The sequence below is a fragment of the Embiotoca jacksoni genome, unplaced genomic scaffold (genome assembly GCF_022577435.1).
Source record: "Embiotoca jacksoni isolate LCO1_2020_lvr unplaced genomic scaffold, fEmbJac1.0.p SCAF_17, whole genome shotgun sequence".
Taxonomy (NCBI): domain Eukaryota; kingdom Metazoa; phylum Chordata; class Actinopteri; family Embiotocidae; genus Embiotoca; species Embiotoca jacksoni.
The window spans coordinates 13,059,440-13,085,991 of record NW_027185307.1 but is presented as its reverse complement, the minus strand read 5'-3'; the positions used below and the strand labels follow the sequence as shown (position 1 = coordinate 13,085,991).

The window sequence follows — 26,552 nt, the reverse complement described above, 5'->3', positions numbered from 1 at the left end:
AAAAAAAATATATATATATATTTGTTATCTGAACAATACCTTTCACCATATTAGGGAAGCAGAACGTTTTGGAGAAACACAGCAAAATGACACTCTAATGCTTCTCTCGTAAAAACAAAGTACCAGCCCTCATCACCAGAAGCGCATCTCCCAAAAATGGGGCTGATGAAGTGACGGATAAAGAGAGTATATTTAGACCCCGAGTCCCTGCCCTTTGTGTCTTCCTGATGTGTTCTAATGTGGGAGCCTAATCCCGCAAAAGCAGATTATACATGTATTAAATTCCTTCAAATTGCAGTATTTTTTAATACCACATTTGCAGAGGAAATGCAATTGAAGCAGCTTACAAAACATAAAACCTCCCAAAACTGTGTCCTGGCCGCAATAAAAGAGGGCTGAGGCATGCGAGCGAAATGAACACGTAAATGATGTTTTCTAATAGATATTGTTACACTGATGATGTTTATTTGCAAGACAGTAAGAAGGAAACACTCAACCAACCCGAAACAACCAAAAAAGAGTCAGTGGTTGCAGACTGTTATATGCGTGTGTGTGTGTGTGTGTGTGTGTGTGTGTGTGTGTGTGTGTGTGTAATTAATTGTACACTGTGACCCAAATAGTTGCACTAAAAAAGTAAAAGGTTTTTTGACTTTACTTATGTTACTTTACTAAATCAATAAGTTATCACTTTGCTATTTCCACAGTGTTTCTCTGCACATGGATTTCTCTGTCTCACAAAAATCATCAAGTGGATTAGCTCAGAATGAGAACATGGAAGAGGGCAGGAAGAACAATTCAGCTGAGTTTCTGCCTTACAGGCTTCCTGCACCGAGCCTAAATCACTTTTTTGCATTAATAGCTTTTCAAGAAAAAAGAAAGTTAGATCCACAATGACCTACTAAATCAGGCACGTTAGAGAGTCAAAATTATAAATAATTCAAATGGCATCCTCAAGATTTCCAGAGAGGTGTTATGGATATAACCAGCAGAAATGAACACAAACGTCCAAACACAGTCTGCATAATACACCACATTCAGTGTCCGCCTCTGCACACCTGACCCAGCCAGTGTCCTCTCAATGACAATATGGCCGCCCCCACAAGCTATAGCCCGGCCGCCATAATGACACAATGCACCCATCTGCCCTTCAAAGCAACCCGGCAGCATGAGGCTGACCTGTGTGTGTGTGTGTGTGAGAGTGTGTGAGTGTGTGTGTGTGTGTGTGTGTGTGTGTGTGAGTCTCCCATCTGCCCTTTCAGCCAGGCAAGCAGCATGAAGATGACCTTTGACCCTTAGGATTATGGCTCCACCATGTGCCAGTGAGCAGGGTGATGAGATTGACCCATGTGAGCCGCTACTGCTGTGTATGAGCGTATATTACAAATATCTGACAGCCAGCAAGATCCACCTACCAACACGCGCGCACACACACACACACACACACACACACACACACACACACACACACACACACACACATTAAATACAGCTCGCACTGCTCACTTTTGGATCCATGAATCGATGTCTTCTGTTGAATGTTGTTAAATTGGTTGGCATGAAGAGTGAAAAGCTTTTAATCATTTACTTTACATTTATGTTCAACAGTGTGTGTGTAGATATGTTTATACAAGTGCCTCTCCAGTGACTGATCTAATGCACATCTGAGGACAAGCAGACATCCTGAGCTCTGACACAACCAATCATCGCAAAGCCAGCGTGATCGCCTTGGCAACCCCTGTCACCACATAGTTTATCGGGAGCCTCCTCCAATCAGGGAGCAACACATCCTTCCCAGGCTCCTCCCACAGGGGTTTGGGGAGGTGGTGCCAGCCGTTGGTGCAGAGGCTGCTGCATGAGCGGATGCTCTAATCTGGATCCAGTGAGGGGAGGATCACTAATCCCAGATTATGGCTCCCTGGGATTAAGACATGCTGATGCACAGGTTCGCACTCACCTCCAATCCCCAGACCTCTCAATCTGTCTCTCTGCCTTGAACCTCAAACCTCAGTCAGAGGAATCTATTTAAATCGAAGCTGCAGCAACAGCTTTGGTGCTTGAACTGAGATATCTTGTTAAAGGTGTTGGCATGTACGATTCAGAGCACACCTGCTGTCTATCTTGAGATGTCTCTTAGCTGTTTGATGTTATAGTACAAATGTACAGAATGATTTGTGGTGTGTTGATTCTCTGAATTGTTGGCACACCGAAAGGTAATGGGTTAGCGGAAATGAAAGTTTCTCTGTCGCCACTATCTCACTGAGCAGAAGTGACAGCGACAACGGGGAGAGTGGTAAACAAAGCAAAGCAGACACTCCACCTCGAAGGGATAGCAAATCACCAAGCTGATACCTACTACATGTCATACAGAATAAAAGTGGGCACAACACAGGAAACAGTTTAGGCGAGACGATCGGGAAACTTCATGAAAATGTTTTGGCAAACTCGCTGCCGCTCACAAGAAATTCAGTCTCTGCTGACAAGATTTCTAAAAAAGTGTTTTTAGACTCAAAGCGGATGGGAGTGAATGAAGGAAGCAGAAATCACAAAGTTCTTAGGGATACGTCTGTGCGAAGGAGTCTGATTTATTCGACTACATGAGTTTATCATGGGGCCGAATTATTTCAGCACACTGAGGAATATCTGGCAAGAGAGATGGGTAACAACGAGAGGAGGGGAAAAAGAAAAATGGTGGCAGTGGGAGAAATAACTGCTCAAATATTGTCCATTACAATCATTCATACATCACGCAGTGATGTGTAAATTAGGAGTCAACACGCGCACAAATAATTAAGTTGAAATATTAATGATGAAATGGCCTCATAAGTGTGCAGCTCATGATCAATTTGGGGTTAATGAGTCGTTTATCTCTGTCCAATCCCTGCTCTTCCTCCTGCCAGAGCCTCTTGCAGGGGAAATCTACATGGCAGAATCCTCCGAATAGTGTGGATAAATGTGCAAATGATCCCCTAAACAAAATCTATTTATCCTACACGGTCATTTGTGTCTGTAAGGGTTTGTGTGTGTTTGAGAAAGGGGACACTATGAGTGTAGAAAAGAAGCTGCAGTCAAGAGCTCCTGCAGGTACACCGAGAATAGTTCTTCTATTCTGTTTACGAGTTGTGTTGTTGGTGAAATCGCCCGCGGAAGACTGAATTCCAAATTTATTTTCTTCCCTTCTGATTTTCAGAAGGTTTGAGGCCAAACTGGGGGCCCACGTCCAGACACACAAACTGCTGTGACTAAAGAGAAGAATTGACTATTAGCTGCTTAGGTTTATTCTCAGTTGTGGATCATCCAGCTCCATGCTGACTCAGTAGCTGCACTGTGTTTGCCCACGGCCGTATGTAAAGTGTTTTTGTTTGTGTGTGTGACATGATGCCTGTTTACACTGGACAGCAGTCGCATCTCTACGTCTTTTTTCTCTTTTACTCATTCGGGACCTTCCCTCTATTTTGAAGCTGATTAGTCCTGACCTGAGCTACCTAGTGCTGCTATATCCAATCAGTCTAATCACTCAAACTCTTGCCTTCCCCCAACCTTCTTTACGCTAATGGGCTTTCCCTGCTCTGGTGACTTAGCACTTAAGAGGTGGGGGTGAGGTCACCACTTCAGGAAAACTGTTAAAACTTATTCACTGAGCCGACACTGTCCTTTATATGCAGCTCAGGTATTTATGAAGAAATAGCTAGTGCCATCCATAGTTATCCGTATTTACTACCGTGAGTGGCGGATAACCCAGTTGCCAGCATGCCTTTGTATGAATTTGCATCACCTCCCAAAGGGCAAGCAAATTAATGAATATTCACACTTAATCTATAGCCCACGGCACCCATGCATTATTCATGAGTTGTTGCTGTTTTTGTGGCAGCACGCACACGTCTCAGATTTGTCATCACAAATCATAATTTAATTTTCTCTTCACTTCATTTTCTGCCATGTGCAAGTGATGGCTGAACTTGTTAAAGGCATGCAGAAAATCACAGCATGGACTAATGTCTTTAGCACCACGCAGTTTTTAATCTAACAACTAATGTGGAGCCCTGTCCTTAAAAGAGAGGTTCACGCGTTTTAAATCTTACAACAACATTCCTAATCTCAGATTCTGCCTCTGGTTCTCAGGGTTTTCATGTCAGCGAGGACTCGGGCTGTCACTAAGCTGCAGAAGGCTCCGAGCAGCAACGGTAAAGACATCAGTGAGACAGGTGCCATCTTGAATCACGGCAGTCTGTCAACATACAACTAGACTTGGACTCCTGATACGGTATGTCTGTATATGCCAAAGCTGTATGTTTACAATGTCAAAACTCAAATGCAAACACATACATCCTTAAAAGACAAGGTCTCGGAGAAGCGATCAGTCACCAGACGACCGAATAACTTAGCAGCAAAACTCCAAATCGAGAAACCGCACTGACGCTCCATTGTCCAACCCAGCGAAGAGGACCTCTAAAAGGTTTCTGTATGAAGGAAGGAGTGAGTGGGGTGACAGTTTAAAAGCCTTCCCTGACACTCAGCAAAATGGGCCTACCTTCTTCCACACAATTGCACCGGCGAGTCAAATTGCATTAGTGATGCACAATGTTTTCACAGGAAAAAAAAAAGTCACAATAGAGCAGAAATATGGTGCATTGTACTGAGTCAATGTTTGGAGGGCAGTCCTCTTTTATAGGGAAATACGCAGGCCTCTGACATTATCTTTCACAACAAAATAAAATCACTACAAACACAGCAGCTGCAGGCAAAAACACAGAAATGGCTCGCCGTGAAAACATTATCAATCAACCAGTTAAATATAAATTTGCAAAAAAGCACTTGCTGATTTTAGGACCACTCTTTCATGTGGTGCAATCAAAATATTCTTTCAACAATGACTGAAATTTACTATTCCTTGTAAAAACACAGCAACTCTTGACTTCTAGAGTTTCCTCTTTGTTGTTAAAATACATTTCTGACTGTCAAATAGTTTCAATAAGAAGCTTTTTCAAAAAATAGTATGCTCTGTAACATCCAGGCAGAGGGAAAATAATTGCACAACTTTTTGGTCATACATGAATATTCAAAATCCCCGAATCTGTTTTGAGAAAATAATTAGGAGTTTATTAGCATTTGTTTATTTGTCCATGCATAAAACCTCTTAATGAGAATGTATTAACAAGCTCTTGACTCTGGGGAGGTGAATTCTCAGTGTTAAGAATGGCTTCCGTCATTGGAAAATGTTATGTTACCAAAAAAAAAGAAAAGAAAATTGATTATGCTATGAACAGCTAAATTAACTGCACACGTCTAATGTGGTGTGACATGTCCTCAGCCAACCTCAACTACCAGGATTTGCTCTCTATGCATTGAAACATAAAGGGGAGGAAAATACCAACTCAGTGTAATTATAACACATACAGTGACTTGACATTTAGGGCACAGAGTAGAGAGGGGAGATAGTTGGCCTTATCAGAAGCTATAATGAAAGGTCAATGGCCTCCTCAGTGTTTACCTCCAATCATGTGGTCTGAAGAAGCTTCTTCACTCTCTATTGAAAGAGCAGTGGTCTGGTTGGGAGATAAAATAGCAGTGTTGGCTGCAGGTGAGACAAACACTGACACTGTCATTTTCTTCTGAACCATTTCGTGATTCAGTCGTTTGCTATAGATGAAAATATTTGCTTTTATTTGTATGGTCATTACAGAGCAACATAACCCCCCTTAAAAACTCCGTATAATTTGATAATACTGTCAATAAAATTAAATGTAAGATGGCAAAAACTGAAATAGTGCACTGACACTCCCACAGTAGCACTCTCGAGCAAAGGAAAACATAAATTGCACCAGTTTTTTTTCCACTCATCTTATGCAACAACACTGTGCTTATTTGAAAACTGAGTAAAGTCAGTCTCTCTCTCTCTCTCTCTCTCTCTACCCATGTCTTTCTGGTTCAGTCTCAGTCAGTGGAAGGAAAAAGCTGCATTGATAAATAGGTCAGAGAGCTTTTCCACCCCCCAATGGTTTCAGGCCCAGCTTGGCAAATTGAACATAATTAAGGCCCAAGGCAAAGGTTGCACTTTCCTTGAAATAGCGAGAGGAGTGGTGCAGAAGGTAGCTTGCTACAGGAGGAAACACGCTGCCATGCATGTTCAGTACAGCATGCCTGGGCACAGAGGATCCACAGAGCCAGAGCCGTGAGAAGGAGAGGAAGAGGAGGGAGAGGAAGAGAAGGAGGAGGAGGAGGAGGAAGATGTTGGTGAGAGAGAGGATGGCAGCCATTACAGAGCTAGGAAAACTCTTTGTACATATTTCTCTGTATCACACACATTCCTTCTCACTGACTCTGACGCACGGAGATCGATTCCATCTCTTTTAAATACAAAGCCACGAGACAGTTAGCTAAGCTCAGCAAATTTAAGTTTTATGAATATAAAATCGAGCATTAAACATTCATGTTTATTTTGAAGTGTTCCGTCAACACTTAATGTGTTGATGGCAGTCTATGGGGGGGGGGGGGGGGGGGGGTTTAGTCCATTAGGAGGCCACTGAGGCAAACTGGTAGGACGGCCGGCTGAAGACATGACAGTGTCCAGCTCATTTTATACATCCATGGCTGGGCTATTTCTTGCCCGGGCTCAATGACTGGAGAAATAGTTTAGCACATAATCCTCACTAACCCAGCAATGTATGATTTTTACATTTCAGTTTTTACATGGATAAAACATAATAAATATTTGTTAGCGCTTTAGAGGTGTTGGTAGATTATATTTTGTATTTTGGACAGCACCAAGCAAGCTGTTTTCCATTGTTTCCCATCTTTGTGCTAAAATAAGATAAACCAAGCTGTACCTACAACCCAGCAACAACATTTCCGAAAATGTGGAACTGTTCCTTTCCTGCACCTTTTTTACAAAACACTTCTAACTCTACATTATCATATTTTTAAGGATGTTTTCATTTTAGTGTGTCATTAAAATGTTTCTTCTCTTCACAGTGGTATCCTGAATAGTCCGGAGATGCTGCAAGTGAGCTCGGATGCCAAGCTCCATTAATGTCCCAGCATCCACGGCTCCGAGGGCTTCACCCTTCACCACGGCAGGAAGAAGACAGCAGAGCAGAACCGAGCAGAGATCGGACAGGTTAAGGACGAGGAGGTAGCACCGGCCCGGGTGGAGGTAAGGTAAGGAGAGGCATCTGCGTTAACTATCCAGCTACACTGTCAGGCTGCACTGGTGAAAGCAGAGTACAGCGGGTTGGCAGTGTATTAAGGGTCGGCCTCGTTTCACACCGCAGCAGCATCTTTATTAATGAGACCTGATGGAGAGCCAGGACACCCTGCAGGAGCTCGACATGGCATTATCTTTAGCTACCACCACCACTTCCTCACATTAGCTTCCACATTAGCACAGGGTCCCTGATTACTACTTGGATGTCTTAAAAGGCTACATGATGGCATGAAAGGAGTCACACACATGAAGTCAACTGTTCCATCTTTACACTAAAGATGAGATACATTTTTCATGGAATATATTAAACGGTCGGTAAAAAGAAATGCGTTTGTGATACAGCGTTTGAGGAACTACCAAGCAAATTTTGTAAAAGTGGGAAAGATAGTAATTGTCGTAAAATACTATAATTTAAGGCTGAAAGCTGCAGGAGTGTACACTAGAAAAAGCTTGACACTCAGATGCCTTTTGTTGTGTGCAATCATTATCAAGAATTTAAAAAAAGAAAGTAATTCTTTAAGAGTTTTGATTTGATTCAAATTATTCAAATACAGTGAAGCTTTTTCCCTTAAGAGCATTGTGAATCATGTCAGTAACCAAAATGGCAAAATAACAACACCCCACATGCTCAATGCAAAATGCATGACAGTGAAGACAATTTACTCATTATCATAATGCCGGCTTTTTGTTCTTCAATAAAATGTACATCAGAAAATATATTACAGAAGAGATTTATGTTTGTTCAAGCTTTGTTGATGTTTCCATGTAAAATATATTTTATACAATACAGGAACTGTAACTTTTATTCCATTTTATTTCAGTACTAAATGTGTACAGAAATTTTTGATATCACATTCACCCATGCTTCTGTAAATTCACCTGCATATTTCTTAAATGGATGTGCAGCAGCATCGCACCAAGCACTCCGCCTTCCCTCCCCCATCACAGACACCCAGTGCGATCGGACGCCATATGGCAAAAGATTTACCATGGTGACACGGCCAGGAGGCTCGAAGTCAAACCTTCATCAGAATGTCAAGGAATGTCAGGGAGACGGGAGAAGACGACGAGAGCGAAGGAGAGGGAAGGAGAGCGCAGATACGGTAGCGTTGTTCCCTCAGCGCAGCAGGCTCAGCTGGCCTAAACAGTCCCAGTCCCTTCAGCCTCGTAAGACTAATGGCGGAAAATCACAACCTGGGGGGTTTGATCCTCTAAAGGGCCTCTGAGCCCTCATTAATATGCAGCTTTTTTTGTGTGAAACACAGACATGTTCTGAAATGTGCGTCACATGCGCTCAGATTTACACGTATGAACAAAACCATTTGGAGCACACGCACACGAGTAAGCATGTACTGTAGATAACAGCTCACTGAGAGCAGCGCAGGAAGGCACAAAGACATGAATGAATGCATGCACTGCGGTCATACACACACCATGAATCTCTTGTGAAGGAAGTAAAAGCTATAAAAAAAAATATTCAGCTGATTGCTCCCTGACTACATAGCCAAAGTAAGAAAACCACACGGGTAACTATCTCCCTGCTCTGCGTGGTATATGCAAATGTGCTGTGTAGGCATTTTCGCCATCTCGGTTCTCTATGTATGGCTTCCCCTCCCCCCACCCACTCCATCATACTGTATCCTCCTCACCCACACAGCAGGCTCCCCTCCCCCACCATGCTCTCACCATCCCCTGGGAAGATGGAGCAACCGGAGAGAAATTAATTGAAATCTAAACCCCGATGCAGGATTAACTAAGTAGGTGAATTCTAGTTGTCACATAATCAGGGCTAGTGTACTATTTGACTTTCATCAAATGAGGCTGACTGAAACAGCGACCAGAGATAATGACAGGGAAAAAAGAGCCAGCTGCTGTGCCCCCCTCCTACTCCTCTCTTTCTCCCTCCCTCCATCCAATCCCTCCCCCCTCTCCTCAGCATCTCTCTATCCATCCCTGCCTCCTACCCTCGGATGTAAATTTGGGATGTATCCTATATGGCCGACGAGCTGCTGGTAAGTACAGAGGAGATCCCGGCAGGGGTAAAACGCTGCTGTCACATTTTTTGACCTGCCTCCGTTTACACACATCTTGATATGGAGAAATATAACCGATGATAACCAACAGCTGCAGGAAATTCATCTCTCTTTATCATAGCCGTGTTGCCACAAGTGATGGAAATACTTTATCACATGCAAGCAGGTAAAATTTGTCACGTGCACTTGGCAAAGATCGGAGTTGGGAGCTTGAATGATCACACAGTTACACAAAAGACAAATCACAAAGATTTCTCCCTTAATAAGCAGCTATGTGTCATTATTATGTATTATGTAAAGTAACTGTGGTATTTGCTGTACCAGCATTTGAGAGCTACACTGTGTCATTTCCCAACGACTGTAAATTCATTGTGGTATTTGGTTCTCTTCTAAGACAACAGAGAATGAAATGTTGAAGTAAAGTGGGTCAAACAGCACGCCGCTCTGATGAAGCATGACTTGCCGCAAAAAAAATGAGAGCACGTCAAAAGATTTTTCTTTCACTTTGAGAGGATGATGTAGAAAGGACAACGTGATGCGCTATGAAGCAAAGGCACTTGATCTATTTTGAACACTGAAAATGTCCTTGGTTCAGTCTTACACTGGATTGTCTGACAGTAATTTTTGATCAGACATTATTGCAAAAATGCAAAGAAAGATGTATCTTATTTAGTATAAAGTTCAAGCCCCTATGCAGGAAAAACTTAAAGAAAGATGTTGCTTTTACAGAATAAAGATGCTGCAGATAATTTCAGTTACCTAAATTACGCTATTAAAATGAATACTGCATGTCCTTCTGTTTCTCAATATCCTTTCAAATCATAATAGAAAGATCATATGGCCATTTTTCATTTTTGTGTTAAAACCAGTTATACAGAAGCTATGCTGCTGCTCTGCAGCAATACAATCATTACATTTCTTTAGAGTTTGTTTAAAAATCAATATTTTAGCGAGTTGTCTGTGTGTGTTCGAGTGTGTATCTAAGGTGTGGATAGCAGAGGGTGTCGGCAGTCACGTCAGTACAGCAGTGTGAGCTGCCAGCTACCCAGTTGATAATATAGCTTGGGTTTATGCCCAGTGAGGTTGACCTCAGCCTGTTGGCTCACAATGTCATTTACCACCTGCCCCAAACACATACACACACACACACACACACACACACACACACACACACACACACACACACAACTCTCCTATCTCTGCTTCAGCTCCACCTCTACACATCTTTGTCTTCCATAAATATAATATACAAGTCTATCCTTCGAGAAAGAGAGGGCGAGTGCATGGTACAACTCAAGGTAGCTGTGTGATGAGCTCAACAAGTGTCCCTGTGTATATGAAAATATACAATTATGTTCATGTGGAATAACTGTTTTATGTTTCTAAGGGCACATATAAAAAAACATTTTATAAAACACACACACACACACACACACACACACACACACACACACACACACACACACACACACACACACACACACACAGGCCACAGGCATGTGCACAAATTCAGTTGCTCTGACGGAACTGTGTGGTGCAGGCGTGTGGAGCAGGATACCTGGACAGATGGCAGGCAGTCATCCCGTTGGACCTGCCATCAGAGCGCTGCCCGAGAGGAAGAGGAGAACAGAAACAGTTTAATCTGACACACACACACACACACACACACACACGCACACGCACGCAAACACACACACACGCACGCGCGCACACACACACACACACACACGCACACATAAGTGTGTGCATGCATTTTTTGTCTTTGTTGTGTCATTTATTTAATAGAATAGAAACCTCTAAACAGTACATGTATGTACAAGATGTACAACAGTACATCTGAACACTGGCAGCTACTGCACCCCTTTTATAGTAAGAAATAAAAAAAAAAAACCCAGCAGTAATAAACTGAGAAAAAACGACATTCGACTGCAAACACGAAGCTGCATTGTTTACACACGATAAGAGCTGGAGTATTTTATTTAGCATCGCAGATAAATCTTGGTTAAAATCCAGGGAGCACGCAGTTTGGTTTATTAGTATCAGATGAACTCTGACACCTGGATTAATTTCATCCAATCTAATTAAGATTGATTTTTGTTCAGTCAAATATTTTACTGTGGGACGGACAGCTGTTGCACAAATGTGTGCATGCGTGCGTGCATGCGTGCGTGTGCGTGCGTGCGTGCGTGCGTGCGTGCGTGCGTGTGTGTGTGTGTGTGTGTGTGTGTGCCTGGTAAAGACCTGTCTGTGACTCTGTTGCTCTCCATTACAGGGAGGAGCAATGGATAGAGAGGCTAACAGACTACCAAAACCCACTACTCCGGCCTAAATCACATTTCAAAGCATAGAGGAGTCTATTACTGGAAATTAGAAAGGCCTTGGATCTCAACAAGCCTATCCTTCAATTTTATTGAGTCTTCTCAGTAGCCCTTGGTGTATTGTGTATACTTGTCAATAACAATTTGTCTACATGCGTCGTGTTGACAAACACTGCCAAGCGTGTATTTGCAGCTCACAAATATGTTTCATGCATCTAAATGCACTTTTAAATACACACACACACACACACACACACACACACACTGGCCAGACTTACAGGAGACAAATGTATGAAATACTTTGATATTAATAATTTGATATTCAGTGCAGATTTTCTAAATTCAAGCCACAAATTCAAACCAGTTACCAGCAAGAGAAGCAAAGACGGCAAGATAATGGTGATGTGAGGTAAACACTGGCGGGAGATAGGAGCCGCTGCTATTATCTACCCTGAGTAAAGTGAACTGGAGGTGTTCATTCTGTCAATTATTGCCACTTTCATTCGCTACATGTCCTATAAAAGCAGAAATAGTGGTAACAAAAAACATAATTTCTATCCTTACATCTCAAATTGTCTGTAGTTTACATGCAAACAAAACGTCCTTTTCTCAGCAGGCTCGGGCTTCATTCGAAGAATATGTAGGTAGGGACAACATCCCCATGCTGGCAGCTGTAAAGATTCCTAACCATGTCCTCTGTGTGCGTTTCCACTCCAATCTTTCGACACCCTCCAAATTTCCATCCATCCCCGCATCCACTCTCCCGCTGTCTGTCTGCTCCTGCAGAGAGCCACTGCTCATAATCCATGCGTGCATCATGTCAGATAATTTTGTGGTGGCAAATCAATAATGCAACCGTAAATTTAATTTAAATAAACATTAGCGGCCTACTTAATTAATGAAAGCTCATCTGCAATTTGTCAGTGTCAGGAGTGCTAACCCCTTTGATGTTGGTATGAATATTCCTTTTCAGAAAATGAGGCACTTGCACGATTAGTGCTCATTGTGGCGTTAGCATCTTCTTACCTTCTGCAACGCTGCCTGAATTTGCGCAGGGCTTATCAAGACAACACAGCATCATCAGATTAAAATCATTTACTGTGCGGGGAGGACAATGGGAGGCTGTAAAATGAGTGTGGGGAAACATCATGAAAAATAGTGGGGGGAATATCTAATGAATCTAATCTACATACAAGCAACCTGATCAAATGCTTGAGCAATTTCAAAGGCCATATATCAAACAGTACATGACATTAACATAGAATCAATATCTTGGAGGTCCACAACCATAAGCAATAACGCTGAGCGTTAATAACCAGCGGGGTTAAGAGCGATAAATAAAATGGAGAAATATAAAACAACACACTATCATCATGTGAGATGAGCATCTGACCTGTCCTTGTCTGTGTGCAGAGAACAGCTGCTCATGACCCAATTTCAATTGGATACATAATTCAGTGATGAGCTATACGACTTCCACACCACCATAAAAATATTCATCAAAACATTTTAGCAAATCTATTTCACCCGACTCTCTTACAATCTCTCGTTTCAACATTACAACTGCTTCATTAGTTGGGAGAACAACTCGTAAAGGCTTCGCTGACCCAAATAAGTCAAGTTGATCAACGCATTGCCCAAGTTGATAAGTTTAAAACATTCAAGATGGCATAAAAGGACTTGACTCATTAACCATGAAACTAAAATCAGACTGACAGCAGTTCAGTGAACACAGAAAGTAATATAACTGCAAGGGAGAAACCTTGACAGTCATAATGTGTTTGTGAGTAATTTTACCTAAAACCTATCAATCAAAACAGCCTCACTAATCAAGGTGAAGAGTCAAGAACTATCAACTGGAAATGTTACAGTTTATTCATTAATTAGAAGAAAGGCAGCCTGATACATATACATACATTACTTTTCAATTTTATTCTCCTTTTTCTCTTATGAATACTGTGAGTAGTCTCGCTCTGGTTCTGTTGTGCTGCTGCTGATACAATCAAATAAAGTCAAATGAAATGTCCTATCCGACAAAAAACACTGTCTGAGGAACAATGTGAGTAAAATACAAACGCACAGTGACCTGTGTTACCTGTTTTGTTTAATTATATTTCTGTGAAGCACTTTGGTTGCAGGATGAGGTGCTTTTTAAATTAATGTACCTTACTTTGCTTTTAATACCCCAAACATTTAAACTGAATGTCAAAAGGTCTGGACACCAAATCTATTCAAAGCTCACACACAATATTAATGAAGTACTAAGAAGTGTGAACAAAAAAGTAAGTCTCAACCAGTTCGTTGAGAAACATCCACACAGAAAAATATAGTCGTAAGTAAATATATGAACATTTTCTGATGCTTTGGAAGTGACTACATCTGTTCCATGTGGACCAAGCAAACCTAGTTCATTCATTTCTCAGCAAAAAAACAGGTTACAGTACAGAGCCAAAAACTGATTAAACTCAAGGTATGAAGGAACCAGAATAAGGAAATAAGGAAAGTGGAAATCACCCTCATCCCTTATTTGGGACACCTGAAATAGGCCAGAGGCTGGTTTCCTCCTATCACAGGAGCCCTGGGAAGCCGGGGAGGCTGGAGGGAAAAGAGGAGAGGGAGGAGGTGGAGGGATGATAGCTGTGGTAGGGGGATTCAGCGAGGCCTTAAGTGTGCTATCATAGGCGTCTCTTGTGCCTGCCTGCTTTATTTGCAGTAGTCAGGTTAATGAGTCCACCAGCCCACTTGATGTTGAGAGGCCTGCCACAAAGAGCTGCCTCATTAGAGCTAGCCTGGCACGCTGCTCTGAGACAAAGGGACATTCAAGCTACTGAATGCCTTTACGCTCCTCAATGCTGCCAGCCTGCGAGGGCGAACGCCATGGCATAGCCCCCTGCACACGTCCTGGCACCTGGCCAGCCACACCACGACCCTGAGCCCGACTGGCTGGACTCGCAGGCTGCTGCAGTGCAAGTAAGCCTCGGAGTGAGGGAAGACTTCCCCAGACGTAGCCCGCTGCGTGTTAGTGTGTGTGTGTGTGTGTGTGTGTGTTCTGGAGAGAGCAGATGTAAAAGCCACTGCAGGAAGCCAGTAGACAAGCTGCATTATCGATAATTGCGATTGGTTCTCCTGCTCTCAGGGTGTGTGTGTGTGTGTGTGTGTGTGTGTGTGTGTGTGTGTGTGTGTGTGTGTGTGTGTGTGTGTGTGTGTGTGTGTGTGTGACTGAGCTCTTCCCTGCTTTCCTCCTCGCTTTATCTTTGCATTTGCCACCAGGATCCACCTCAACGCTCTTCACTTTTCTATGCAAACCATGTTGTTCAAACAACTCCTCGCTAACAGGGTTACATCTAAAACACACTCACAAATCATCTTAAAATCACAAATGCTGCCCAGACCTCAGCTATCCAATTAATATGACATAATGAATGAAGTGCTGTTAGGCAGCCGTGACACTGGCATGATTCCTGTCTGGGATACAAGTTTCTCTATCAGCCAAGGTGCAGCTCTGACCTATTTAATGAGAGCCATTTAAAGGTATTCAAATGTCACTGCTCTGTGCAATTTCATGCTTCACAACTGGAGGCTCAAATGTCTGTTTTTAGAAGAAAACGAGATTTTTACCAAACACAAAGTCATAAAACAATTTATATATTTTAGAGGCAAACCCGATGTAGAGAAATCATTAGGAAACTAAAAATATATTAATTACTATAAAACTATTTTTTTGTTTGCAAAAAATAACTCATTCTATAAGATCTATTCTGAGGCACATCAAATATCTTGACATGTATAGTTCAGATCTCATGTTTAGCACATTTTTTTTTTAAAGTATCCTTCATAATTTCTGTCTTTCAGTTTCAAAGCTTAGTCACTGATCATACATCCAACACACAGCACCAGATAATACATCTCACTTTTATAAAACACTGTGCCAGAGCCGAGACATGCAACCATAAGTCAAGCATGAACAAACACCCATATTTCATGATTGATGTGTTGGCAAAGATCCAGTTCACCACTTTAGTGCAAAAAAGAAAAGAAATCTCTCAAGGCTCGGGGTCAGGAGTTAAATATTTTCTGCATAGGCAATCCGCTCTTTCCACCACACTATTTATAGCGCAGGCAGAAACAGCTGAGCTGACTGCAGTGATGTCACTTGCGCTGATGGAATGCTTTGTTCCACAGCGTGTGCGCATGCCACCTGGGTCTGTGTGAGCTGCAAGGGGGAGCTTGATGCAGGAGCCAAGATGGCTGTCAGTTGCCCCATTTTTCAAACGTGGAAAAAAAAAAAAACATCACTATCTCCTTGAACCAGGCCATCCACGGTCCCAAACACGCCACATAACCATATAAAAGCATTCATTCCTCTGTAGTGGCTCTGCCTCTTAATGTCATGAAAAGCATCAGTATTTGAGGCTGCCATTTAGAGCTGAGCACTCATGCCAAAGTAGGGTAGCATCAGGGTAACCACACACTGCGGCTGAACAGGAACAAAAAAAATAACACGAGCGGTCTTAAGCATTCAACGGTTTGTCGTTCTGTGCATAACGCGTGTACGGCTGAGGCGTTCAAGAAGCACTATACCCATATATATTTTTAGTAAGCCTTTGGGCTTCTTTCAGTGTCCCTAAAAGAGCATGGTTGCCTGGCAACCATTATTGTTGCCATGGAGATTCATGTGTTGGCAGCTGCTGCAATCAGCATTAACTCAAGGCACATATTCTCATTCCGATAGTCAGGCGATGGGAAGGCAACTAGGACACACAGTCAGAGAGGGATAGTAATCAGTGTGAAACATATGCTCATCCATTACTCGCTGCATTAATACAATTATATCAAAAATAAATTTATGGCCGTGCTTTGGTGCAATGATCACATTGCAGGCAGAGGCATAAAATTGCAGCTCATAACAGATCCCCACTCTCATTTAATAGATGGCACCGCCAGGCTGTAACACAATGGAAAACAATGCCATTTCGCCTCTGACATAAGCAACAAATCTGTTTCAAATGTCTGTATTTAGTGTCACATTAGAGAGTGTGCATTCGTTTCCATTTCTCTTTCAAAGCACGAAGGTGAAAAAAAGGAAAATCTGTACGTAACCGGCCTTTGTAAATGTTGATAATAACACGACAATGCTGAGAAATCTGTAAGCAGCACTTACAAATGGCACATTTGATAATATTGTTTACATGTTAAATCATTTCACATTGCACAGTGAAGTGTGCACCATCTGAGAGACAGTAAGGGATATGCTTAGTGATAAATTTCAGAGGAAACTCAATATTTTCCACTGCTCTCTGCCAGCTGCTGCTGTTTCATTTCGACCTGTTGGGGGATAAGTGATATTTACCTCCTTCCATTCTTCATATGGGTACGCAACCATGCCCACTGAAACAATTGCACCCCTGTTGAGAGTAGAAATGCACAGAGATCGTAATAGCAGTGATTTCCGCTGTTTTTTTTCCCTTCCATGTCTCTGTCACTTCACTGTTGACATCACAGAGCTACGTGGGGATAAAGAGGCAGAGAAAAACAATAACAGACCCATTGACCCCCATTTCACAAACCTTGGGGGTATGAGAGAAATCCACTTACAAGGCTGGAACAGACCTGCTGATTGGGCCTCCATAGGCTTTCCATTAGGGAACAGTGCAAGTGTAGCAGAAGGTCCTGACTGCTGCCATTTCTGAGTGAGGATGCTTCTGCGACTGCTGCAGATTTACATCTAACCTCTTGTACACCTTAGGTGAGATGCAGACACTGAGCTGTATCTCGAATCAGAGAGACAATTGGATAAGCATGCAATGCAGTTATTGAACTACACATTAATCTGCACTGTACCTTGTAAAATCAGTAATCTGATCATATCCCCCCTGCTGCATCTATTTTAAAAGAATAACTGTGACCGAGCGAAGTGAAGCGGTGGCGCTGGAACACAAGTTGTGAGAGCGAAATGATTTCCACAATATGCACCTCTGTCCAAAAAAAATGAATTCATTTGTTTAAGTCAATTACTGTTTTATGCTCACACAAGGTCAGAGGAGTGGATTCATTACACGTAATGCTGTGACCACAAGTCTTTCTAAAACAAATCAAGATTAAGGTGCTCATCTTAAATTTATATTAAAAGCTGGGGTTTCCCTTTCAGCTGAGCAACCCTTAGACTATCGACTTCACTAAAAAGTAAAGCTCAGGTTAATGGTTCTGTAAATTTCCCTCCTCTTACAGCTTTAATTGCTCTTCACAAGAGAAACATGGCTTTGGGAGTCAGACGCGATGATCTCCTGGCATAAGCATTAGAATGGAGGCTCACCTTGCTTTCTCTGGATGCTGCTGGTTGACATTTAACATCACAGAGAGAGGGGAGGTGGAGAGCCAGGTGCCCTACATGCACAGTTCACCCCCTGCTAATGTCAGAGGGGAAAGGTCCTACACACTCATCCTTGCTTCACTCACACAAAACACTACGAGGCTGCAAAGTACAAAGTATCAATCTCAGTAATTACAGACAGAATTCACTTTCCCCTTATTGTTTGTACAGTGGGTGGCACAAATCTACGTCATCTACGTCTCTAAGTCATGATCCGACATAAGTGGAAGGTTTCCACTGCAAACTCTACTCTCATTACCGGATGATAGTAGAAAGAAAATAAAGCTTCACATTATCCTGAACACTGGAAAGTTTTCTATTTCCTTCTCTAAATTACAAGCAGCAAGAGATTCTTTTTAAAGCGCCACTGCTAAAAAGTGCACCTCCTTTTCCACTATATTCTGAAATCACAGATATTGTTAAACGTGTAAATTCAGCAGCAGATGAAGCAAAGCTGTTAAAGACCATTTTTAAACTGAGGTGAAACTACAATGTCTGTAGCATGAAGGAAGACACACACTTTGGAGGGCACTCCAAACACAGCCAGCAGGCCTGTAACCCAGTGCAGATGACCTGGTTCTGCTTGCACGCAACCATGAAAAAACAACTGCTGTTTGGTGTTTGATGTTAGCTCGGGGAGCGCACTGTCCTGGCTCAGGCTAAGCAGGCAAATGTTACCGTCAGGATTTGTTCAAAAAGAAAAAAAAAAATTGCAACGAGGTCATGTCCTGAAAAAAGCAGGGATCTATATCTATTTGGGTATTCTCTAATTCTGGAGTTTGTTCATTGCAGGTCAGGACTGGTGGCACATATGACACTGCAACCTTAGAAATATCAGTTACCCATTATGAAACTAAAAACCTAAAAACAGCGACAATTTCAGATACTTGAATATGTAAACATCTCAAAAAACATCCATTCATGGGGAAAAGCATAACGCTAAAACATGTAAGGTTTAGAAAACACATACCTACTTTCAGTAACAACCTATTAATGACAGTTATTAGTATCTGCAGGGTTCCCATAACAACCACACGTATACTTAGAAAAGCAATGTTTTGTATATATTGATTTTTGCAAACTGTTTAAAATTTGTTTGTGATCTCAAAAACAATTATAACCCGCTGACAAAATGACAGTTTGAATAGGATGAATTTTTTTTAATGCATTTAATAATTTGAATAAAAAGAATAAATATCAAGAAGCAATCGTTAATACAAACAGAAGGTTGCACTATTATAGTCAAAGGGACACAATGTCTATATATTCCATACTGCAGAAACACACAGTATGCCCCCTCTTTCTTATGTGGTACTGCAGGAATCTTTATGTTTGTGTTGCTGATTTACTATTATGGACAGAGCATCTTCTAATTTTAATCAGGAAACCAAAACAAATAGATTGTCTCTCCATTTCTTCACATGAATATTCAGGATGGTGGGTTTTGAAAAAAATTACAAGGAATTTAGGAAAATTCAAATACAACAAAAAATAGCACATTACAATTTGTAAAGACAGTGACACTATTATTATTTTTTAGCTTTCTGCCTCACAGCTTTCAGTAAAACATTTTAACACATATGACTGCAAAAATACTTATCAAAGCCAACTAAGTTCAAAACAACTACTTTTCATTAAAATCTAATTATGGATAATAAAATTGTGTTATATGTATATACAGGCTATATATATTTTAACAATTACTGATATGATGAAAAAAAAAAAAAAAGACAAACATATCAAACCAGCTGTGTACATTTTATGGAGAATATTGTGGCACAATACGAGTACCATTGTGAAGGCTGTGTAATGTTGGGGGGGAAGGCCTGATGCATGATGCAAAAATATAAAGGGGGGCTGATAGAAAGGCAGCGCTACGGCATCTCGTTGCTAAAACTGATGCAACTACAACATTTACTGCTGCAGAGCACACAGCCTGCAGCAGCCTGGGCACATTTTCCTACAGACAGGTAGCCTACATTTTCGTTTCGATTCGTTACACGTGACTCCCCCCCAAAAAAGACCAACAGCAACGCATCAGGGAGCTTTAATGCACATAAGTACGTTTCAAAAGAATTAAAAAAAAAAAAAAAGGTTATTTTTCATTGGGCTGCATGCTTCTTGATCTTAAAATTAATTTGGGTGTCTCTTTTAGTACATTCTCAAACATGTACGTTTAATGTGGCCAAGCTGGAGAGGGAGGCCTGCTTTAGGATTTTTTTTTTTTTTAAATTTATTTATTTATTTTTTGTCAGCACATAGCAGCTTCGATCGAAGACGCATAAACACAGTGGCATGTCGACCTCGCCTTCATTCTAGTTTTGCACTTGTTCACATAAACTCCATGTGCCGAAAGCTGTGCATATAAAGAGCGTTTCGATCCTGCAGCCTACGTCTGTTTTGGTGTGAACGAATGGCATTCACTCTGATAATGCGCTGCCACTGACTACATTATTTTATGCAATTTCGTCAGCTCGGTTGAATGCTGTGCAGGCGGTTATACCCCCCTTTTGTCCTTTGAGTCCTCAGGTGTGGAGAACAACGTGTCACTGTGCGACAGAAATCCCATTCCAGAGATGTTGAACGCATATCCCACAGAAGTGTGAAACTAGATGGACGGGGCGCAGTGTAATAAAAAGTCCAAAATCCAGTTGGTGTGTTTCCGTCCGCCGGCTGACCGCTGCAGTCCTAACTTCTACTGTTGAGCTGCAACTTTAACCAACTTCCACCTCTGTCCAAATGATGGAATTTGCATCTGCAGCCACTAGTTATTTCTTCCCGTCTCCCCCGCTTCTTTTCCCCTTCGTGCCCACCCTCCCCCCTCCTCATCCCTTTTTCAACAGAGGGGCCCAGTGGCTGCCTCTTGATTAATAAATGTTTATGTGTTTTGAAGTGCGGGACAAAAGGGGGTGGCCTGTAACCCCCAGGAGCCCCGACCTTGTGCAGGTTCATTGTGAGGCGCTGGGAAAGAGGCTTTGGGACGGAGACCCCGGGCCACTGACCCACACACATCCCGGAGCCCTGCCATTCATGTGCGCACCGCTGCATGTCGCCCCGCAGCTTCCATTGTTTCAGCGGGAACAATAGCTTTACCCCCCTTTCTGCCAGAGAAAAAGCAGCTTTCAAACTTCCCTCTATATGTAGCCTGATGCAAGCCCCGGCAGAATTCTCCTCTAACCCTTTAAATAAAGAAGAATGTTGACAAAACGCTAACGCTGTTAGTGATATGTTCACCCAAGTTGCATCACACGCCGGTGTTGCATCATTGCACTGACTGGATTCTTGCAGCCGTCAAAAAGGCCAACTCTGTAACAGAGTGAAACAATAAAACGGTGAAAAGCTGTGAAACAGAGAATGGATGTTCAGGGGATGAGAAGACTGAAGGAGGGAAGTCGAACAAACAGACCGTGAATAACGCTGGCAGGCTATTTCTAACGCTGGTATCAGATGTATCTATCTATACATTAATAGGTTTGAGGTAAGTAGGCATTAACAGGCTTGTGTGTTATGCCTTGGCTACAGGGTTAGTGAGGTTACTCAAATGACATCATCCATGGGGCCCTGGTTTCCATTGGATCTCTGCCTGGGAGTCAATCACGGCAGGAAGTGAGGGGGATACAAACGAGCAGTGCAGGACTGCCACTTGCTTCAATCAATTACTGCCTCAATGTTGAATGTACAACCAAGTCTCCCTAAATGCAATCTGTGCTTTTTACATGTCCAGATTTGGGGGGTAAGGAAAGAGAGAAATGTTAGAAAAATATTTAATTTACTGGCCCTTAAACAGAATTTTTATGCATTTGCCTTAGAGGCCTAAAACACATGGCAGACAGAAGAGAAACACTTTTTAATTTTATTTATTCTGGGTGTAAAATATCCCCTCGCTGTTCTAGGGCAGGTTCAACATAAAATTGGACCAATAGCCTATAGAAATTGAGCTGCAACCCAGTGGCCCGATGCGTGAAACTGCAACGCACTAATGGACCTCTCAAGATAAACGGCATTAAACATGATTAATTGTGTCCGGCAAGGCGGCGATCCGACTACACAGTCCTAATGCAGAGCTTCACGAGATTGTAGAATAGGTATTCCTACACACGGACACCGTAAACTACAACAGGCCGGTGGTGCTAATATACACCCTTAAACGGCAGTATAACATGCATAAAGATAATAAAAATAAAAACAGGCAAATAATAATATAAAAACACTGGATATATAGGATTTCCAGAACGCGAATGTCTGTGAGCGAGCGCCCATTTGTATGTGCATGTGAGGGGGGAGAGAGAGAGAGAGAGGGGGGAGAGAGAGGGGGAGAGAGAGAGAGAGAGAGAGAGAGAGATTTTACTCATTATAATGCACAGAGCGACCTGCCCTCTTTTGAAAAAAAAGCGAGACAGCGCAGCCATGCTTTGCAGAGGCTACAGCATCGCTCTCATTGGTAGTATCAGCTTCTCGCCAAACGGAGTCTTTGCTTGTTCGCCGCTACACCGACAGAAACCGGGAATACAAGCGAGTGCCTCCGTGATGTAAATATCTGCAGTGAAGTAATAATGCTTATATGAAGTGAAAAAAAAAAAAAAAAACCAAAAAAAAAAAAAAAAAAACCCAGCAGAGCACGGATAAATATGAGCAGAGCGCAGTGTACTGGGAACCACCATATGGCGTGGACGATATCATGGTGAGTATCTTCTGCTTGCGTTTGCTTTATGGTCGACCTTTTGATCGATTAGTTGATCAACTGAATGTGTATTTCTGCTACAGCCGTGGTGAAAACGTGTATCAGAGCAGATTGAAAGAAAAGCTGTGAGCTTTCTGCATCTAGAGAGACGTAACGGTCCTGAACGCTTTCCCATGCACGTTGCACTTGCCATTGTTATTGCGGGCTTTAGGGAATAAACCACTTCAGGAAGGAAAAAAAGCTAACAAAAAAGGCAATTGAAAAACATCAGCAAACCCGCACAGGCTGTACAGATGGTTTTATGTCGACGGTTGCATAATCAATAAGAAGGTTGAAGAGGATTGTGGATTTCTGAGCCACATCGTTTGTTCGTTGCGCGGTGCTTCAGGACAATAGGGGTCGTTTTCATGTTGGTGGCCACAGAGAGGGAGCACAAATATGGTGATGAGCTGACAAGCAGTGATGAAGCTCCAAACGATGGCCGATGAGCGAGTCGCCCGGTTTTCAGGGGACGTTTCCGTCTAAAATGGCGATTCCCTTTGTTTCTGTATCCCTCTCCTCTCTATTCTAGCGAGTGGGTAATGCATTGCAATTACCATATCTGCGAGCCGGCCGCCTCTTCGATTGCACTGCGCCGCTTTTTACGCAGTGGATTGGGCTCTTTAATGGTCTAATATGGGCTGTCAGTTGCAGAACTGGTCCCCAGTTCTGGCGAGCTCGGGAGCTCCGTCAAGCTCACATCAGAGGGCAGACGGCCGGTGCGACTCCAGCACTGACTTCATTTGAATCGAAGCAGTTTTTAGTCCACATTGGTGGACATGTAAATCAATGGTATCGCTGCAGTCTGCACAGATTATACTGGATTATAACTGCATGGATCTGTCAGCCTCCCATGCAGTCAAGGTAATTAGTAGGATTCATCCTTATGCATCTCTGAGCGTACGACCCTTTTCCATTACACTTCACGTTATATAACCTCTTCATGACAGATACAGTGCAGTGCAGTTTATTGGATGTCACTGCTTTTAAAAACCTCTTTCAGAGACAGTGGAATTTAGCTGCACCTCATCACCTCAATCTAAATGCTTTATTTGTTAATCTCACATCAACCAGCAGGCTCAAGATGACACGAGCATCCCTCCCTCATCACTGTGTGCGAGTGTGTGCAATAGAGAGTGCATGTGCGCATGTCCATGTGAGTGTGAAGTCTGTATTTGTGTGAGTGTAGGTACACGTGTGTTCTCAATTGTTTTTTTTTTTTTTTGTTTTGTTTTTTTGAATAGTGCAATGTTGCATAACCGTTCATAGCCAATGCCAGATTTGGGGCTTCACAATTTGCGGGGCCATTGTTGGCATTTCCTCTGCGGGCCCCTGCGTGCGCGCGCGCGAACACACACACACACACACACACACACACACACACACACACACACACACACACACGCACACACAGTTGACCAACCAACAGCACAGCTATTAACACATTTCGGTGAAAAACGTTAATACTCAAATTGGAAAGTCGTCAATTTCCCTCCTAGTTTCAAGGACACAGGGCAGTGATGAGGAGGACGCTGGGTAATATAGACGAACATCTGTTTGCCTGGTGACGTCAGCACCCCGCACCCCCCCTCCCCCCTCATCCCAATCCTCTTGTGCTGTAGGCAGATGCCTCATTTGTTTGGCTGGAGCACCATTAATCCCAAAGTCAGAGGAAAAGACCGGACGGAGAGAGATTAGTACCATTTAGGTGGTTATCGGTGCTGGGCTCGCGCTGCACTGCTCGGTCTCGATGTCCCGGTGAGTTTGCTGTTGGAACGCGCGTGGACGCATGTATAGCCGTGTTCAGGACACCCGCAGTTTCTAGGGCTCTTCAGCTGCCCCGTCTGCGATTTGCCGCAATTTTAACTTGTGACCTGCAAGTAGAGGCTGCAACCGTGTATGCTGGGAAGAAAAGAAAAAAAAATGCGTGCATTACGTGACAATAGGAAAATCTATATTTTGCAAGTGGACAGTGACTTTTTTTTTTTCAGATTTTGGAAATTATGTTTTTAAACAGGTCAATGAGGAATATGACAATTTCTCATTTGCTATTCATTTGACGTTCATGTCGCATTTTGTCTTTTCTTTTTCGTAGGTGCATTATGGGATAATGGAGGACTTTTATGCTTTCTGCAGTTTTGGACAAAGCAGTCGACGGAAACGGATCAAACGGAGTCCTTTCTCGCCTGCAGAAGCGGCCTGGGACGTATAATTATTTTGCCTCGAAAACTACCGACTGGCTGTTTCGCGTTAAAGTCATTGCTGTAACCTAACCTCCATTTTCTCCACTTGAATGTTTTTTTTTTTTTTTTTTTTTTTTTTTTAAATTTAATGTAGGCCTGTACAACAACTGGGAGAGGATTTGATCTCTTTTGACCCGTACGTGATGCTTGGCAATTTTTTTTCCTTTCCATTTTTGGCACCACTTGACATCCTAAAACATTTGTAGTCACACAACACAGGCCTCGGAGGCTGCAAAAAAAAAAAAAAAAAATCTGATTCTATAGGTAATAAGAGGTTTCACGGAAAGGTTTGAGGTGCCTTCCTTTTTCCCACAGTAGAGTGAATGCAGCTGGTGGAGGAACACACACTTGCATGCATGCACACACACACACACACACACACACACACACACACACACACACACACACACACGCACGCACGCACATACACACTCACTCTCACACACACACACACATACACACACACAGACGAGCGGGTTGTGTCTCTCCGTGTTCACAGCGGACCTTGATTTAATGTCTTACAATTAAGGCACGCGGTGAATGCCAAGAGATGATCCTCCTTTCTTCGCATGGCTGCACACCCAACAAATAAATTGTGAAATGATGGCAACGACTATGTATATCTTTCAAAAGCTATAGGTGGTGGCGTTCTCTCAGTAAAGGTTTGCTTCAAACTGTAACGCATTATTAATGTACTGTCTCTTGCTTTCAACAATAAAGTAAATACACACCGATTTTAAAGCTCTGGTTTTATGTGAACATGCTTGCACCTGTGTGTGTGTGTGTGTGTGTGTGTGTGTGTGTGTGTGTGGATGCGTGTGAGTATTGTAAGTGTGTGTGTGTGTGAGTGTGTGTCGGTGGGAGCTGTCCATGCACACACACAGGCTGCTCGGAGCGCTGTCCACCTTCTGTGGTGCTGAAATCTGCGCACCACCGACCAGTCTTTTGTTTCACTCGCCTGCCGGTGCACAAGCGGAAATGGCTCGATTATGTTACTGTAGTGCAGGAATGCAGTCCGGGAACTTTGACGTATGAGCTGTACACACACACACACACACACACACACACACACACACACACACACCGATATTAACTAGTATATTAGAAGACATTAGAAAAATCTTCATCTGAGCCGTCTTTGCATCTCGCAGCCAGTCCCTGTTTTTATTTCTAAGCGTGGCAAATTAGGAAAATCTACAATTAGACTGACAGTGGTGTCACCGCTTTCCACTGCCGTTGATCTTATTTCAGATCTAATAATACAATAAGCGATGCTCAGATTAAATCTAGGCCGACATTATTGCCGCTTGATTCGAGAAATTCTCACGTGGAAACAAAATGAACATCTTGTTCCGGAGACGCATTTTTTTTTCTCTCACACTTGCTCTGAGGAAAATCACTTGTTCAAATGACTATCGCAGTAAAGCAGGTTAATTTTCTCCCCCTCAAATAAGCTAAAAGGCCTTGCATGATGAGGATATTAAACTATGATTTATTTGATGTGCACATTCATTTCCATGAGCGTAGTGCCAGTGTGGATATAAATGAGGAGGATCGCTGAGGACATGTACGGGTATATACTCTCGTGTCCAGTTAAATTAAAATGAAGAGGTTTGGAAATGTGGTCCAACAAACCCTTGGACACAGCAGACGAATTTAGACTTTTA

General features: G+C 42.6%; 1 long non-coding RNA gene across 1 annotated transcript; it reads left to right on the top strand.

The window, feature by feature from the left end:
- The first annotated feature begins 22,325 nt into the window (after positions 1 to 22,325).
- LOC138199541 (uncharacterized) lies at positions 22,326 to 25,626 on the top strand. The gene is made up of 2 exons (XR_011178352.1): positions 22,326 to 22,603; positions 24,738 to 25,626. It is a non-coding gene; the product is annotated as an uncharacterized lncRNA (long non-coding RNA).
- Positions 25,627 to 26,552: the final 926 nt, after the last annotated feature.